Source organism: Melozone crissalis, unplaced genomic scaffold (assembly GCF_028551555.1).
Source record: "Melozone crissalis strain CALT ecotype California unplaced genomic scaffold, PUWL_Pcris_2 ptg000027l_1, whole genome shotgun sequence".
In the NCBI taxonomy this organism is placed as follows: Eukaryota; Metazoa; Chordata; class Aves; order Passeriformes; family Passerellidae; genus Melozone; species Melozone crissalis.
The window spans coordinates 80,935,168-80,948,280 of NW_026535805.1; the positions used below are offsets into that span (position 1 = coordinate 80,935,168).

At 35.2% G+C, this 13,113-nt stretch overlaps 1 protein-coding gene across 1 annotated transcript in view; it reads left to right on the forward strand.

The window, feature by feature from the left end:
* The window catches only part of EYS (eyes shut homolog), a 704,955-nt gene that overhangs the window by 230,861 nt on the left and 460,981 nt on the right, over nt 1-13,113 (forward strand). The window lies entirely within an intron of this gene.

Here is a 13,113-nt window from a genome sequence, read left to right on the forward strand (position 1 = left end):
TTCTAAATGTCCTCTTGATCCATACATTCACATATCAAAGGCTTTATAATCTTACTTTCCAGACACTGGTATTTTTTTTTATTTGTAATTTTACAGGCAGTGGGAAAGAGGAATGGTTTTATCATTTAAAAGCAATTACTAGGTCAATGTGGTTATACAGGGAATTCAAAAGGCACAGAAAATTTTCTACTAGGTGTATTTGTGACCTCATTATAAGTGACAGGAATACTCATTTACACCAATTGCACTGGCTTCAAAGGGACTTAAAAAATATCTTCCCCAAGAAAACTGATTTACTTCAAGTACTTCAGCATTTATTTTCAAAATTACACAGATACATTTGTTTCAAAGATATGAAGTGTGTTAAAAATAACATGTCCTAGAAATAAAATCATTCTATCACCTGATTCCTCCATGAGAGGAAAGATGACAGAGATTCACATGGTGTAAACTTCAACACCAGAGGTGGCCCATGTTCTCTGTCACTCCTTCCAGGAATCTGTCAAGAAGCAATTTGTTTTCATCGTACTCTACAGAGACACTAAGATCATACAGTAAGAATATTTTCCCTAAGAAGCATTCAGGCTGTCAGAGAAATTACTAGTTAAAAAAATAAAAAAAAAGTGGAAGAAAGGACAGCTTTTTTCCATCTTATTCTAGTTTCTACCAGCACATTTATGAGAATACTAAACTGATAAATGTAGAATTCAAATTATATTATGAAGCTTAAATGTAGGTGACTATATATGGAATCAACTAAACAACTAATCACCAATCAACGATCACTGAGGACATAGGCAGCACAATCCACAGTTCAGCTTCCCACCACTGGAATCTTCACTTTGGGTGAACTGAACAGCCCTGTACGTACCACTGACTGCTACACTATTGCTGAAAGTGTTTGCAATTTCAGGAACCCTGAAGTGAATGAGAGGTGTAGATTTTGGGGGTTTTCCTTGCTTGGTTTCTTTGGTTGATTTGCTTTTTTTGTGGTTGTTTGTCTGGTTTTGCTTGCTTGCTTTTCTTAGTACATGCATAAAGAAACTGCATTTTTTTTCTGACAAATCCTGAGGGTAACCAGCAATTGTCACTATTTCCTAAACTTGAAGCAAACTTATCTCCTTCAAAAGAATTTTCTCGAATTCTCTAATTTCCATACATTTTTCTTACTGTACAATATTTTGGAGGGGGTTTTTTAACATGTTTCAAGGACTAGTCAACACCTTAGACAAAATCAAGTGCTTGATACGGAGACCATGGTTTGTAGCGCTTTTGTTATTTTCTTTGGATACTATTGTAAATGTGTATTTTTCTGCCACTAGACTGCAGTTAATATTTCAAGATCTCATACTGGACACATATTGCCATCTTAAAGTCATGCTAGAGAGTATTCCACAAAATAAATTTTATCCCTCCCATTCATGTGTTTTCCTATTCTGTAGGAGAGTATGTTGCAAATCTTGACATTACAGGTACTATTCCTAACTGCAGCTGATCTTTTAATTGAGACTGACAAAATGGAGTTTTGTATGCAGCTTAAACAACATTCTTCCCAAAAAATAAGGTTGCTGAAATGGAGAAAAAGACACATTTTTAATGAAATTAATCTATTTTATCCCTTGAGAATTTTGCCTATGCTTCACCAAATGAGTTGAAATATTGATCAAGGAGAACTTCATCATTTGGGCAAAATTTAGCATGACAAAGAATAGTAGCTCACTGCAATTTCAAACACTGTTTTAATTTTTTCTTCACATGTCTTTCATCCATTGTTTTTCCTTAAGTTATTTGTGTTTATTTTTGTTCTGTAGTTCCTATATATTTCTCACTTTGTTTTTCACAGACCTATGCAATTTTGTTTTAAATGGAACACAGCACAGCAAATCGGTGAGATCCATTCAAACTACTGTTTCTGAGAAAGCATGACATTCAAAACATCAATGTGGATACAGTTAGTATCTACAGAAAATAAATGCTGTAGAAACTTAACAGCAAGGTGTGAAAGGATTCATTTTGATGTTGGCTAATACACATTCAAAATTTTCAGTATTTTTTCTTCATTACAGGATTGATCCTTAGCATTTTTAAGAGCAACAAAATTTCACTCTCAAATCCCCCCTCCCCCCCCAACCAGAATGGGTTTTGCTATTTTGAAAATAAAGCTATTTTGAAAATAAAATGAGAATTTCTGGTATTATTTTGCTATAGTAATAATAATTCATTTCTATTCAATATTTTAAATTTCTCCTTCTCTATTCTTCTCCAGAGTATGTTTACTTAAACTAACATTTATTATATACATTTCTAAAATAACTTTCATGTGGATCATCTTTTAAGTTGAATCTAGAAAGGGACCTAAAACACTTGTTCACTAAGTGATTGCATTATTCAGTTACACGTGACTATATTATTTCACATACTATGTCCTTCTTATTGTATTCATGATCAAAGTGTACCAAAATTTTTCCAAATATTATCTGTTTATACATCAAGATTCTTCAGTGATCAACAGGAAGAGGATTAATGAATTAACATATATTCATAAAAATGGAAGAAGACTCATCCCTTCTTTTTCAGCAGCTGTAAAATAACAGATAATGGATTAACAATCCTCTAAAAAATTAAAAATTAATTTACAGGCTCTCTTCACCCTCTAAAAGGTAAAAAACTGGATGATAGGAAGTAAGTGAAGCATAATAAAGGAAGATTTAAAAACAGATGGAGATCTCAGGAGTTTCATAATTTCTGCATCAAATACCATTTTCTTTCTCAGTTAAATTACAGTAGCCTTATTATACAAGTCAAAGACCAAAGATCTGAATGTGAGAAAGAATTCCAATATGTGCTCTAATTGCAACATATATTTCACAGACTTTACCTTGGCTCTCCAGGTGGGGGGTGGCATTAAACAACTGGACTGTGGGATGAGTCACAGGATTATTTACTTTGAAAAAGATTTTCAACTAACTGTAAGCTTGACACCTCCAAGTTCATCTCTCAGCCATGTCCCTGAATGCCACACGTACACATCTGGTAAATAAATACCTTGAGTCATTGGTGGCTGAATCTCTTCCCTAGGCAGCCCATTCTAATGCTTGACACCATTTTAATGAAGACATTTTGCCTAATATCCAGTCTAAAACTTCTCTGGTGGGAGATCAGGATAGGTGAAATACAAAGTTTAATTGCACAACTACATCAGCATAAGGAGATTCTGATTTTCTACTGCATCTGAAAACTCCAGTTATCCAAGAGTTACATACCAGCAAGTTATCATATGACAGAACAGGCCACTGTCAGTCATATTAGACCCTCTGGTAGTTTGGGAATAATTAATCAGCTACCCTTATAGAAGCTTCATTCTACAGTCAAGCAGCTCAAATACCTTTGATGCATTTTTTCAAGGTAAGGATGAATTACCATTGTCAGAATGACACTTGCAATGTGTATCCTTCATTTTTGGTGTTGGTAATGTGGTATAATACAGAGCCTTGAAATTAGATAACAATGTTATCTTAGCAATGCCTCAGAAAGATCAGCCCCACACTCGTGAGGGGCTGATCCAGCTGCCAGCTAGGGACCACACAGCCACTAACTCACTCTGTCCTTTCTATGGGATGGTGAAGACAATAGAAAAAGAGCAAACAGAAGAAAAGCAGTGGGTTGAGATAGTTTAAAAAGCAAAGGAGAGAGGAGGAAAAAAGAATAAAACAAATCCTGTGCTTCAAAGGCAATGGCTCACACCTTCCATGTGATCACTGACGCCCAGCCAGCATCTGAATAATGGCTACCTTATGGTAGAGTTTCACCAGAGTAATTTGCAAATTCTTCTTTAAAAAGTTAAAATAATTAATTCAAGGTATTGTTGGGGGACAAAAAGTTGTGTTGTCCCTAAAGATTTATATAAGATCAGATCATGTATACAGTCTATATAACACAATACATTATTTTGGGGTATTTGCATTTAAAAAAAAAAAAGAAAAGAAAATAGTATCTTAACAATAGCTCTGAATTCAATTTTTGCCTGTGTTGTTCTGTACGTCAAATTATAATGCAAATCCTGTCACTTTATTGTATGTGGAGACTCATGCAGAAAATTATAATAGATGTTTCTTTTAGAGCTTTGTTTCTGGAAGCTATTATTTCTCTGTACTTACCACATAGTAAAGTAAAGAAAATAAACTGTAGGTAAAGTTATAGTTATATGATAATGCTTGCATTGCAGTCCCATGTCCTTCTTGTCATTAACTCTCTATCCTTTTGAATTTAAAGGCAATTATTTCCCTTTCCATGACATTTAATGTAATGGAAATGAGCATTGCAATAAAACAATGGATGATAATGCTAATTTGAACTGGAAGAAAAAATATTTTCTTCTTTGGTTTCTGTTTATAAACTGATAAGGGAGAAAAAAAAATTACATATAACAAAGTGAAATCATGTAATTCATGTCTTTTAGGAACTTATGTTCTGGATTGCATGGAAGGCTTATGTGAAGGGTGGAGAGAGATTATTGCTATTTTTTTTTAATAGCAAAAAAAAATAAAGTTGACAGTTTAAATTTCAAGAAAAAGTAGGTTAGTTCATTGCATAAATTGTGAAAAAGATTTGAAAAGAGGTCTGGCATTGAGGAATATAGTACATGGTACCTAACTGTTAAAAGCTGAAGTTACCCAAAAAGAAATTAGTCAGGTCTTTGGACTAACTGAAAACAATTTCCTAAATTGGTACACTACATTTAATTTCCTTGTAAAACTGATTTTTTTGTGCTTTATGCTAAACAGAGAAAAGAATAATAATGATCTCTAAAGCCTATAACTTATTTTAAAATATTGAGAATCACTCAAAGTGCTTCAGGAGGATCATCTTCCTAGGTGATGAGAGCAGGTGATCTGACATTTGAAAGGAAATAAAAGGTCTGAAGATAGGTCTGCATCAATGAAGTTTCTAGATTTCTGTGGGACTGGAAATTCTCCAAGCTTTAAACAAAGCAAACAAGCACTGGTACAGAAGAGGGTCTGAAACCTCAACGTACCATGAATGGTGTCCAGGGTACATAACAAATGACAAGCTCTTAATTGTCCCCGGGCCAAATAAATTCAAGCTGACTTCTGTGTGACTTAAACTTATGCATTTACCTCATTGAGAGTACCCATGTGGTGAAAGTGTGACTGCAGGACAAAAAAGTTTCATATTGCCAATTATACATCCTGGAGAAGAACTATACAGAAGCTGTAGTTCAACCCAAAACTAGCAACTGCAGCAGTTCTTCTGAAAAGTTTTGCTGCTGATACAACTCACTGTGTTGCCCCAAAGATTTGACTCTCTATCCCTGAAATGTTTTATTTTCCATTTACATTTAGCTAAAAAAAAAAGGAACAGTTTCTTCATATTCCTTCAATAAAAGGTTTTTTCAAGATCTATTGAAATACCTCCCTCCACTGGCTTGTACTGTAGCGAATCTAACAGTAAAAAGACTGAAAACTTAGTCATTATTTGGTGTACTCCTTTATGCTCTAATAAGTCCAGTTGAGTCAGAGACATTGGAATACACAAAATTAACTATTGATTTACTGACTTAGGATAATGTCCTTGGTATTGATCTGTGGTATTATACATTACCTGGATAGAGTGATTATGATATTTATGCTTTACTCATCTAATTGAAAGATGATTTTGGCAAACAAGTATCATATTTCTATTTATTTGTTTTATTTATGACATTATTTTAACATGTTTTAATTTGATCTTTTTGACAGAAGATGCAGATATATATAAAATTTGTAACTTCAACCAACGAGATCACTAAACACCATAGAAGTGAAAGCCTTCTATTATCTTTTTCATAAACTGAATTTTAAATACTCTATAGAATGAATAATACTGTCACAGAGGGGAGGAAATGGAGATTAAGAGGAAGTTAAAGACTGGCTTTCCAATGAGACTTGTGAACAGAAGGCAAATCAATGTGGTAAAGATACAGGAAGGTAGTCCCAGATGGTGTGCTTTAATTTTTGCCCACAGTGAGGAGGCTGGACACACAAAATCAGTGACAGCAGGGAAAGAAGTGAAGAACTTCTCAACATAAGGAAGAAGCTGGAGAATTGTCGCCTACTTGTGGAAAGCATAACCCTAAATTTGATTTGTGCACTCTATGGAGACTAATGTTATGCTTGAGGTGGGAAATGAAGAGTTTGTACCTTTGAAGGCATTAGAAGACTGGCAGTGGTATTAGAGAGACTTGAAACTACAAAATGTCATTGATTCATAAGGAAGGGAATTCTAAAAAAGGAAACTTAGCTGCAGAGAATTACGTAATGGCATGTACTTAGCAGGCTTAGAGAGCAGAAGGTCATGCATAGGTATGGGTTCACAAGGAAATGATTCTGAAACAAGTTTAATGGTGAAATCCATAGGTGCTCAGACACTCTCTGAAAGCTTCCCACGTATATGTCCTTGCAACACAACGCACAATAATTAACTGGAAGAATTAATTAAATATTAAATAAATTCTCCATATAGCAGCAAGGGTGTTTTCTTTTGCTTAAAGTATATTAAATAGCTTTGCACCTGTTTACTTTTCTAGAGAAAATGCGAATGTTACTCCCACTCCATCAATTATGAATGACAGTATGGTATCTCTTTCATGACAAAATAAGTTCTGCAGGAATAAAGAAAAGTCTCTTATTTCTGTTGGTATTAAAAAAAAAAAAAGTGAAATAATTGACATAAAACATGTACAACTGACAAGTTATGTATTAATGTTTGTCTTGCAAAAACTAGGAGGTCATTTTCTAGTTTCATCAGGTCTCTTTAGCTGCTAACCTCTTCAGGCTTGGGAAAATTATGTCACACTTGGAAAAGAAAATGGCCCAGAGAAAGATTCATTATCTCATTTCTTTTAGTTATTTTAGAGTTCTCCAATCTGTCCTCCTTTAGATTTTAATATTCTGTTCCAAGCATTCAGACTAAACATTTTTTGCTGTGAGTGTGATGAGTCACAGGAACAGGTTGCTCAGAGAAGTTATGGATGCCCCATCCTTGGAAACAACCTGATCTAGTGGAAGGTGACCCTGCCCAGGATCCATATCTTGCAGTATTATTTATTTGTTTGTTTGTTATCATTTGACCCCTTTCCTTTTTCGCTTATGAAAATGGAAAAGAGGGAGCTGAGGAACACCTGTGACAATTTACCAGGTCTTGTACTACTAGGAACTGAGTCACTTGTTGTAAGAGTCAATTGCTCTTGTTTCTGTTGCTTAGGGAACCTCTTTCAGAGAAAAAAAAAAAAAAAAGCTAAATTATATTAAAGGTATACTGTGTTTTTATAGAATCTGGTTTTTTGCATAACAAAATTCTGAAATATGCTGAGATATTTCCCAGAGAAAATAATTTTCAAGATTATTCTAATAGTTTATTCTTTTACAGGAGAATTGACTCTGAAAGCACTGGGAAAACATTTCATTCATTTATTGAGCAATCCTATTAATTGATTTCCGCAGGTCAGTCATGGAATTGTGAAAATGCAAGATTATGTCATATGCGGTTGGACTGAAATCAAAACTCTTGACCAAAATTTCCTTTCAAAATAATCATGATAGACTTTGAATATTTCCTCATTACTTTAAGTCCTGCCTTCAAACATGTTTTTCAAGGGCTATTGAAACCCTAAGTAGGGACACACCTGCACATATTCTTATCAGAACTACTGGTTATCTAGAAGCTTTCTGAAGCACTAATTGCATATGCATTTTCTTCTTTGAGGCATGATGCCAAGGCTCTAAAATAGTCAGGAACCTTCATTACCTTTAGGATCTGTTGTAAAAAAGAAAGCTTGTTTAGGGTTCTCTAGTAATATTTTTAATAATTCATGAAACTTTTATTCTAAGGCAAAGACGTGATATATTGCATAAATGCTTTACTATGTTTGTTTCAGTACACCTTTAATACCAGCCAGCATCCCTTGGATGTCTCAATAAAATGTATTGCTATCCAGATTAATTCTGTTCTAATCAGACACTGTATCTCTCATATTTCAATCTAGTACTGGTTTTGAGCTTAATTTGTACAGAAATATGTTTCTTTTTATAGGCAAAGCAGATTATTTTAAACAAAAGCTTCACCACATCAATATGATAACAAATATCTATAATGTAGTCTGAAGTATAAATACCACTGCAATTTCCCTGGGAAAAATTCTGAATGTCATGTTTGGTTTTCACTCATTCACACATGCTCAGTGGAACCATTGAGTGTCTGAAGAACAAGAATGACTGAGATACAGAGGTGAAATTAAGCAATTCCTTGCATTCCACCTATGTTTTGTTGCCTTTTTTTCCCTTTTTTTTTTTTTTCCTAACTGAGGAAATGCCAATTATTGCCACGATTTTTATTCAGGAATTGCTAGACCTTCTGTAGTGGGAATAATGAAAAAGCAAACAAACAACCAAACCCAAAAACAAACCAAGAAAGGAAATATAAGAGAATTTCATCAAACTCCTCCTGAGATGAAGCCAAGAAGCAACAAAACATGAAAAGAATTTACAAATTTCATTATGTATTTTTATTTAATGAGTATGTGCAACAGGTTCACTGTCCTTGTAGCAGATGAGGGACTGGGAGTTATGCCAAAAAAGTGTCCAAACCAGCTGAGCCTGAAGCATTCAGCAGCACAACAGAGAACAGCAAGTGCCAGTGTGGGGGGACTCCACGCTGGGGATGAAGGACCCCATCTGCCAGCGCAACAAACCTGTTGTTTAAGTAGGATTGCTGCTTTCCAAGGGCTTGGATTTGGGAAGCCATGGTGAGACTAACAAGCCTTTTCCGGCCCTGGGATTATCATCTCTTGCTGCTCTTCCATGTAGGTACTAATGATAGGCCTAGAGCAGACCTGGAACACACCATAGGTGACTCCATGTCTCCAGAAGCATGATAAAGGACGTGGTCGCTCCAATGTTTTTTCCCTACAATCCTGACAATGAGAGGAAGTGCTTGAGAGAGTGTAGATAAATCCTGCTGGTCAACAACTGCTTACATAACTGGTATTGATAACAGTTTCATCTTTCAGGACCATGGGACTTTCCCACAGAATTGAGGCTAGGAATATGCGGGATTGAGTTGATCAAAAGGGACAGAAGTATCTTTGACAACAAGAGATTGGCCAACCAAAATCAATTGAAGTGACAGACTCAGTTGTCAAGGAAAGGGTGCAAGTGATTTAGAGAGACCTTCTGATAAACATGTTAGGACTGCAGAGGACCCACTTCTCTCTATACACAAAAAAAAAAGGAGATGCCAAGAGGACAGAGTCATGAAGAAAACTATCACACTTTTTCTGAGAAATTAGTCTGACTATGTGCCCATCAGAGGTGCCAATACATTAACCCCTGCAGTACCCCAGCAAGTAAAGAAGACAGAGGCAGATTTTCTCAGTCCACAGTGGTCCCCAGTCAAATAGGCAAAGGCCAAAAACTGAAATAATGCTGGGTCCATTAAAATGAAAGAAAATATTTTTTACTATAAAGGTAACTTTGAAATAGGTTGCCTCGAAGTGAGGCATCCATCCTTGGATTTATCAAAAACTCAACTGGATGAGGTTCTGAGCAGCCTGTTATAGTTGACCCTGCTGTAAACAGGGCAATGGAACAGGAGAACTGGGTAATCCCCAGAGGTCCTTTCCAGTGTCTACTTATGTATGATTTTCCAATACAGAAACTTGATACCTGTATCTCATCAAAACACCTACAGTTTAATACATACCTTTCACAACAGTGATATAAACCTTTATGGGAATGGTTTACAGCTATAGAAAAAACCAAAAATAGAGTCCTAGAATTGCATTGAAGAAATCTTTTACATTGAGAATTGATAAAAAGGTGGTTCACATTTGTTGAAATCACTTAGGTGGAGAAAATTACGTCAGCAGAAAGTGGCCCTAAAATATCTCCATTGGAAAATGCAGCAGTAGTTTAACAACTGTTCGACTTGAGTGCAAGTGAGTATTCAAGGATAGGAAGCTCAAGTGCTTTTGATACAATCTTAGAGTAAAAACATTTAAGATTGACTTGTGTGAGGATAGAATCAGACTGTTAGTTACTAGTCACTAGATTATATGTGACTTAAGGTCACATTTCTATGCTTTTCTTACCGAAACAAAAAATGTCCTGTAAATGGATCTGTAAATTTAGTTATGTAGGTACTTCACTGAAGGTATGAGGTAGTCATAGTGGGGACATTCTGTGTAAACATGTTGATCAGAGACCAAGGCATCATAAATCCAAACCCATTTCAGATTCCAAAACTCAAAAAGGACAAATTTTGTCTCTTTCACTCATATTTTATAGTATACCTGAATTAAGGGTATTACCTGAATTAAGTGTAATACTACATTAGCAAGCAACATAGATAATCCCAGAGTGAAAAAAATGAGAATTGAGAGCTGGCTGCAAACTATATACTTGTTTGGGGGAAGAAGCTTGCTATTTTTTGGACCTATGGAGAGCATTAGGTGGGCACATTGTTTCAGTTGCTTTCAAGTGATTGGATTTGTGTGCACTGAGACCACTGTATGACAAAGCACATTTAATTGAGGACCAATGAGAAATTCATGTCCAAATCTTAGTCCTTGGGTAAACGAAAACACTAATGAGTCAGAACGATAAGAACCGTGACAACAAGAACCATATGAACACATGGTCGATTTTAAATATTTTTGGCCAACAGATTCATAAAGGACAAGTCTTCTGAAACAGCAGTTTGTGATCTCAGTATGGACAACAGCTTGGAAATCTCTGGCTTTAAGTCTGCCCCTCATTAGTCAGCTGAGATACTCAAATTAAGTGTAAATGTACTGATTGCCTATAAATGTTGTCCATATGTTTGTCTGGTTTTGTGCCCACTGGAAAATCAGTGATCCATTTAACACAGCCAGACAAAATGTGCCAAGTGATTGAAAGAGTTTAACTCTTACTGGTCGATAACAGTGCATGTCATACCATTTCAATGAAAACCAGCCTTTGTGTTTTGAAAAAACTCTGCATATTGTCCCAAGCCCTAAAAGATGTCAGAAACTCAGTTTAGGCTGTTCTTACTGACAGTTTGCCACTTGGCAGAGGTATGCTATTGAACTGAACTGAACCATGAAGGAATCAGCTAGTTGTTAGCACTGCACTGACAGATACCATAGAAAGTACCATGCCATTTTCTCTGAGAGGTGAGTGTCTAGATGCTTTAGGTAGCTTCACCACATGATAAGCTTGACTTATATCTCAGTGTAACATCTGTCTTGATGTAGTTGAGTTAGAGATATGAAATACAAGCCTAGTAAGGAGTTATTAGTTCCTTAATTCTGAGTAATACAAAGATATTTTGTTTATTGATACGTGTTCCTTGAGGTGCTGAGTAGTGCTCAAAAACCTTTCCCAAATGCAATCACTGAGATATAAAAACAATGTAGATAAAAGACAAAGATCACTGGTGGAGGATTGCAAAAGTTTTCAAAATGGTCTGGCTTCTTTCAGTTCATGAGTACGTAGGCTGTATCTGAAATGTCCTCGGAAACAAGTATCTGCATCACACAGATTTTGTAGAACTATTTTAGAGTCCACAAAACTGTTAGAAATTTATCATGTAAGATTAATATTATCAGATAATTTCTGATTTTACTGTTTTCGAACTCTAATAAAATATATGCAATATTTTTAAAAATAAGCTCAGAAATATCAATTAAAATTAGCTTTGTCTGAAAATACAAATATAGTGTAAGAGACTGAATTTCATTTATTGAGCTGATTTGGGGGCAGGGGAGTGGGGGATGGTGGATTTTTTTTTTTTGTTTAGATTTTTTTTTCTTTTGTTAGGAAAAACAATGTATTTTTTACAGCAGAGAAAAACATAATACACTTTCTAATTTACTCTATTGCCACTTGCTGCTTAGTTATACATCTGGGATGACTGTCACTAAATGATTTCTGAATACATCCAAAACTGAAAAGCATCTGCAAGAAAAAGTCCCAGTGCTATAGAGAACAAAAATGCACATTCTGCATGTGTACCCACAGGGGAAAGACACAAAAGGCATATCAAAGAGTCTGGCATTTTCATTTTATTACCTAGGCAGCATTCCCAGTCTCCTCTGGCTGTGGACATATGCTTTTTAGTCAGGTTGTGATACTTGTTTCATGCTTGAGGAATGAACAATAATTGAGACAGTGTTTTTTACATGCTTTAAATATGTCAGCTTTATTAGTAACTGTAATTATGAACAGTAGGCCAAGTACACCTTCTCACAGTACCTGCTGCCATGTAGAAACTCAGATCTTTCTCCTCAGCCTTCATTATGTACATCTGTAGCTTCCAAGTTCTCAGCTCTATATTACTTCTGTTGGTTTTGGCTGTATTCCCAGTTTGTTTTCCTACCTTCCAGGCTCTCAGTTTTTCTCCACTAAACCTTTATCAATAGAAAAATCTATACTATTTCTATTAGTAGCTGTGTGCCTTTCATTAAGAGAGATTAAAAGAATCTTAGGTTTGTTCTATGCAATGCTGAATTGTAACTGACCAAAGGGAGAGAAAGGAACTGTGGAAAAGAAGCAAGTTTTTCAAGTTTTTAGTGTGATTTTTTAGCAACAAAAACATCCCTTTGGGAAAAAAAAAAGAAAAGAAAATAAAAGAAAAAAAGAAAAAAAAAAGACTGGGGAGAAATTGTAATACTAATTATGGCTTTCAGGATTAGAAGAATGGATCAAGAGGTGCACCAAAACCCCATCAGTTTAGGTGGAGTTTCTGGAGTCTCCATCTCCACTCCCACCTACTTAGCATGATAGAAATTTAGACTCAATTTGGGTTTAGACAAAAAAAAGCTAAAATAAATGCATATCAGGAAAAAAATATTCAGGAATTGATTTTAAAACTGGGTAATTAATACACAATAGTTGTTTGATATAATACCAGTTTTGATCCAGATAAAGTGTATTGAATGTCATGGATGCCAAGAAAATCCAGACTTTTACAGTCTTAGGCTTTTCTCCCCTGTCTTTACTGAATATATCTCCTCCTTACAATAGTTGTCTAAATGTTTATTTTTTTAATTGCCCCAATTATTTCATTGCTACT